This window comes from Lemur catta, chromosome 11, assembly GCF_020740605.2.
Source record: "Lemur catta isolate mLemCat1 chromosome 11, mLemCat1.pri, whole genome shotgun sequence".
In the NCBI taxonomy this organism is placed as follows: Eukaryota; Metazoa; Chordata; class Mammalia; order Primates; family Lemuridae; genus Lemur; species Lemur catta.
Window position 1 is genome coordinate 85697664 of NC_059138.1, and position 6000 is coordinate 85703663.

The following is a 6000-nucleotide window of genomic DNA, read 5'->3' on the forward strand; positions in this document are numbered from 1 at the left end:
TCAAGGACCAAGAAGAGTTAAGAGGTTACCCATTAGCTGATTTCTTCACTCCACAGATATTTATCAGACACCTACTGAGTGCCAGGCAATGGGTTAGGCATTAGTGACATCCCCTCACCTCTAAGGAATACACTCACTGACTCAAGGTAAGCACCATTAGTTGGGAATGAAAATACAATGTTAGGAACCCAGAAGGAATGATTAACTTTATGTGCAAGAGCCCAGGAAGGCTACACTGAGGGGCCAGAATTTAAATTGGATGAAGGAGAACTTCACCAGTCAGAGAACAAGGGAAAAGGCACTCATTCCAAGCAGAGAAATCTGCATGTGCAAGGCCCCAAAGTATGAAGAGCCAAGCATGTCAGAGTGGATGGGGTACAGGGTGCTTGTGAGTGAGAGGGAAGCGGGAGCCCTGGACAGGAAGGTGGTGGATAGACTGCAAATTATTTGCAATGGATTTCCACCCAAGGATTTTAGGTAGGGAAGTGACAAGATTAGATTTGTCTTTTGGAAAGATAATATTTGAAGGCAGTGCAAACTAACTTAATAGTAAGTAGAAGCTGTTGCAATATTGTAGATACAAAAAAGTATTGTTGAACTAAGGTATAGTGGGAGGGCGGATGGAGAGGAAGGAATGTATTTCATAGTTTCAAGAAAGGTAGACTTAGAGGTCTTAATGAGCTATTGGATGTGGGAAGTGGTGGAGGGATTATAATTTTTGCACCTGTGAAGATATGAATGCCTTTAACTGCAAAAATACTATAAAAACAGGAGATTTGGGGAAAGCCCAGAAAATCAAAGTGGGGAGACTTTTATTGGACTTGTTGAGCTTCAGATGATAAACACTCATGTTAGTGTTACAGCTCTCTTAGAATTTGTCTCGCAGGTTTTCGGGTCCTCACTGGAAGACCCCCCGGTGTTAAAAAAAAACAAAAAAGAGAACACCCATGTTCAGCAGATATGTGCAACAAACAGGATCCAGGGATAGAGGGGAGTTATAGATACAGTAATAGAATTAGGGATCAATGGTGTATACTGCTATGGTTTGTATTCCCCCAAACTTCATGTGTTGAAATCCTAACCCCCAAGGTGATGGTATTAGGAGGTGAGGCCTTTGGGAGGTGAATGAGATTAGTTCCATTCATTAAGGGGTCTCTTTTATAAAGGCACTAATCCGATTCATGCTCCACCCTCAATTTTGTTAATAAAATTGATATCATTGTTACTAGTAAAATCTGTGTAATAAAAAGTTTATTAAAGATCATTTAATTTAAATATCTTCCTTTTATAACAGTCATAATCTTAATATCTGTCAAATTTGCAAATTATTTGTTAATGTCAGAAATAGTAAAATCTAGTAAAATGATCACTGATAAATAGGGATATAGATATGGATGTAGAGTTCACTCAAAAACATAGTTGTACACGCAGGTACAGATGCAATTCAGTATTTGTCTCCATCAGGAGCTGTCTTTTCTTAATGACTTAGTTTCCACTTTTCAATCTTTGTGTTTTTAATTCTAAGAGGATCCGTTTAGCACCATCAGGTAACTTCCAGTTTATATTTGCCTCAGTGTTTCTAGCTTTGTTTATCCACTGAGAGTGACTCATGCTCTTGACAAGATCTTTTAATTGCAAATTTGTGTAGGCACTGCAGCAATGTCATTCTGACATGGTGTGCAGATAGTGACCTGAAGCAGGATTCCCAAGTGTATCTGAGACTGGAACATGGAAGAGCTTTTCAGCACCATCATTTGGTTAGACTTACACAAAATTAGAGTTAATTCAGATCTCCTCAGTCAGTTGCCCAGAAATTTCCATTAACTGTGCTATTTTGTATGATTTTATTGCTATGACCCTGAACTGAAAATGGAACAGATTTTTATTTTACTCCTCTTCTCTCTTTGCCCTACAGAGCAGTATGAGTTCATGCAATTACATCCCCAAGCATACGGCCTAGGCAGATGTATATATGAGCCGTCACATAAAATCCCTACACATTTACACAGTGTATTTGGATAACATACACACATAATAAAGCTTTCCATAGATACTTTTTCATCCTATGTTCTCACTTCTAAGTGAAATGAAAATCAATGCAAGAGATCACTAGAATGTTTCACCCAGATGACATTATTGTCATATGTGCCATACCATAATTCACACATTAATATGTAAAAATGACATTTTTTAATAAAACGTGTCACTTTAATTTAGAGCTGAAGGAGAAGACATAGGAAAATATTTTCCAATTCATTAGGCCACAGGCCCAAAGAAATAAATCCTTCTGATGAATCCTGTCATCACATTGTAATTCCAACACTTCAATATTCTGAAATTAACCAGACCCATGCCACCCTCTACTTCACTATTTCAGCCTAAAATGCTTCCAGAAAGTTCCCCAAGCGCTAGCTGTGAAATTACATCGTGTACTAATGGGAGTCACTAGGCAGGGGGTAAAAGAGGATTTTTTGCAGTGTGTAACTGATTTCAGATAAGCGGTGAGCTCATGTATCAGGAAAATGACTTGTTTCCTTTTCACATTTTACATCGTGTAGCAGCCAAGGTAATATTACAAGCAAGGATTTTGCTGTTGCAGTTACAATTGTGATTGTGCATAAACAAAAGTCCACTGCTGCAGCCCCGAAGCCTTGGATGGTGGCACTTATTTGTCATCTTTGGAGGGATCTTCTCCCTTATGGTACCATCTGGCATAGGGTTTTCTGGAAGCTGCTAATCCAGTCACCATTGCAAGAAAACAAATGAATTGGTTACTTGGCTGCCATTGCTCTAACACTTTGAGTCCTCAGAACTGCAGATTATACTCGTCTCTGGCCAGCAAAATGCCCTTGGGATTTTTCTTATAGCCATTGGTCTTTCAGGACTTGCGTGCTATCTTCAAAAGCCAGAGTAAGCCCTTGAAAATCAAAGGGCCCCCAAGCCTACACTGTGTCAGAGAACATTCATTATTGACCATAAATATGTTCCTTCAGACATCTTACAAGCATGGAGCTTGGGGGGAGAAATTTAATTCATTTATAGAGCTTTAGTTTCTAGAGAAAAACAAAGTCAGCACACATATACTTCCATTTTCTAAGCACTCTCTCAAAATAGCCCTCTTGAATACACCCGATAATGCTTATGGAGCACCTACTGCAGGATAGTGTTGGGGATATATCTGTGAACAAAATGAATATCCCTGCCCTCAAAAGTTTCTATGATGACACGGTTGGAGAAACCCTGTGTTAAAACCCTTGGAAATATGTCTTCCATGTGGAGACTTACCAGAGCTGATAACATGCTAAAAAGTATTGTGAAATACTTAGTAAGAGGGGCAGAAAAATCTGTAGCTTTCCCCACATTTACTTTATCACAGAGTATTTTTTTTTTTTATGAAGAACATCCATCAAGACTAGTGTTTTGGAACATACTGCTCCATGGTAATAACACTTTTCACTCCTATACATTCCTAGCTCTTAACCATGTTCATTTATTGACTATTCTAAATTTGAGTCCATCAATTCAGAGGCTGGGTTATTGTCCAATATTATGCTTTTTAAGAGATCTAATTTACTGTGGGCACTCCCTGAATTTTAAATGTCATAATATTGACTAAAGTTACCATTTACGTTTTCAATGCTTTAATAATATAAAACTAATAAATAATATGATATTGAGGACCATCGTGATACACGTGTTAGACACTGTGCTGAGTAATTTTTGTGGATGGCTACATTCAAATCTTAAGACAACCAAGTGTCTTAAGCAGCAACTGTTATTATCCCCATTTTTTATATGCAGAAAGTGAGACACAAATAAGTAACTTGCCCAAGGCCACACAGCTGTGCCGAAGTGGAGCTGAGATTTTCCCACAGACGGGCTGCCTCCAGACCCAGGGCTCTGGCTCTCACAGTGTGGAAAAGTCACCTTTGGAGTCATTGTATTTGCTGTTTATGTGATAGGATTGCAAAGGACCCTCCACCTTCTCCTTGTCCCTCCAGTCAACAAACTAGTTCTCATTAGCTCAGGAAACAATAATTGTCTTTTAGTAAGAGCACTTTTTACATTTGGCTTGCTGATAGGGATTTGTTGAATATCCAAAGTGAATTCTTGTGATTTTTCTAACCACTGACTTATACACTTTCGTGTTTATCAAATATGTATCTCACATAGATTGTGCAGTCCTGGGCTTTCTGAACTTCCTCTGAGTTATGTTACCCGAGGGAGTAAAAGATGGTGATGTCTATATCAGAAAAAGGAGAGAGCAGAGCTGGTGGGTAAATTGTGTTCTTGTTAAGATAAAAGAAAGATAATGAGTGGAAATGAAATGAGTCCATGAATTAATGACTGGGATAAGGTGGAGGAAGGAGGTTCCATGGGGAGACAGGAAAGTTAGAAATGGAAATTCTTCCCTGATGTATCCCAAAGTTTATAGGGAAAAAATGTGCTGCACTGCTTTATTTGGAAGAGGAAAGGGAACATTCATGTGAAAAAATAATCAGTGGTACTAAATATTTAAAATATGAAACGAGTGATAGAATGGATATGAACATTTAAAATTGCCAATAATTTCACATAGACTGCTATAGGGACAATTAAAAATTCACATGGAAGAGTAACTACTTCAAAATATTAAGTTAAACAAATTTTAATAGGTCCTTAAATCATATTGATTTTCATTCAGCATCATTTAAACACAAAAGGATGTTGAAGGATTCTATATTTCAGGATAGCAGTCCCCCCAGCATTTAATAATCCCAGGCCTGTTTTCTCTTGAAGCAAATTATTGGAAATTTACTCTTTGTTTACTCAAAATATATTTATTATGGCCTCACTCCATGCCAAGCATACTGCTAACTGCTGTGAGGTCTACAAAGATGAATACATTAAGGAGAGCTACTTAAGTGGTATGCAGTGTGCCCACTAGGAAACAGTAAGGAGTGAGGTTTGCTCTGTAGGGTAGAGCAGAAACAGTCACTGGGTTAGCATGTAGATTGAACGTGGAAGAAAACAGGGAGTACTGAAGATTTTTGAACACTGGTGTAACCTTATGAATGCAGTTGCTGAATGAAGGTTATTCTGGCAATGGTGAGCAGGAAAGATTGGAACTGAACTTTGGAAGGTTTCTGGAGTCATCTGTAACTAAGATGATGAGGGCTTGGTCCAGGGTGATGAAAGAAAGAGTAGAAAAATGGAACAAATTCAGGACATGATCCATTTAAAAACAACCAAATAAACCAAGAAAGAAACATGACTCCGAGAATGACTTGCTAAAAAGGAAAATGGAGGAATTAAAGAGCGGCCTAAGTTTTAAGACTGGATGAGTAGGATTCAGTGTCTCCAACTACCTAGACAGACAGGTAGGAGAGAGACATTTTGCAGAATAAGTTACTGAGTTCTGTTCTAATCATGTCAGTTTCAGGTAACAATCTGAAGTCAGAGCCAACAAGCCCATAGAGCGATTGCCTACCTGGATGCAGAGTCCGGGTGAGGGGGCAGCATGGAAAGTCTTAAACTTTACAGCATCAGACAGACAAGGTTGGGCTGCAAAAGCAATGAAGCAAAACTGAAGTGTGTTTTACCTTATTCAATAGGAAAATCATGTCCTTAAACCAAAGCTCCTAGACATCTTCTCATCCCCTTTATCTTTGGCTTATATGGACAAGTTATTCTCTATTTATTTTGCTTTAAGTTTCTGCTACATAATCCCTCTATCCACCTCCTTACTTTTCCTTTGGCCACCACCCTAGCTAACCTCAGCCAGTGACTGGGTACTTCTGGGTATTTACTCTGGCACTCACACAACACCAGAAAATTAGAGCCGAGAGATACTAAGCATTGCGTTGCATGGACATAGTGCTCACAAATAGTACGTGTGCAGTCCTGTCCTTCCCAGCCTTCCTTGTAGTTAAGTTAGGCCTGTGGGACCAGTTGTGGTGGGTGCACTGTGAGGAGAGGTAAGGAGTGTTGCCTTTCAGTGCCAGGCAGAATCTGTCTCCT

The 6000-nt window shown here is 39.0% G+C and overlaps 1 non-coding gene across 1 annotated transcript; it reads left to right on the forward strand.

Annotated features, from left to right (window-relative positions):
• Positions 1 to 852: 852 nt before the first annotated feature.
• Positions 853 to 914, forward strand: LOC123647863. Its single transcript, XR_006738394.1, has one exon. It is a non-coding gene; the product is annotated as a U7 small nuclear RNA (small nuclear RNA).
• The last annotated feature ends 5086 nt before the right edge of the window (positions 915 to 6000 follow it).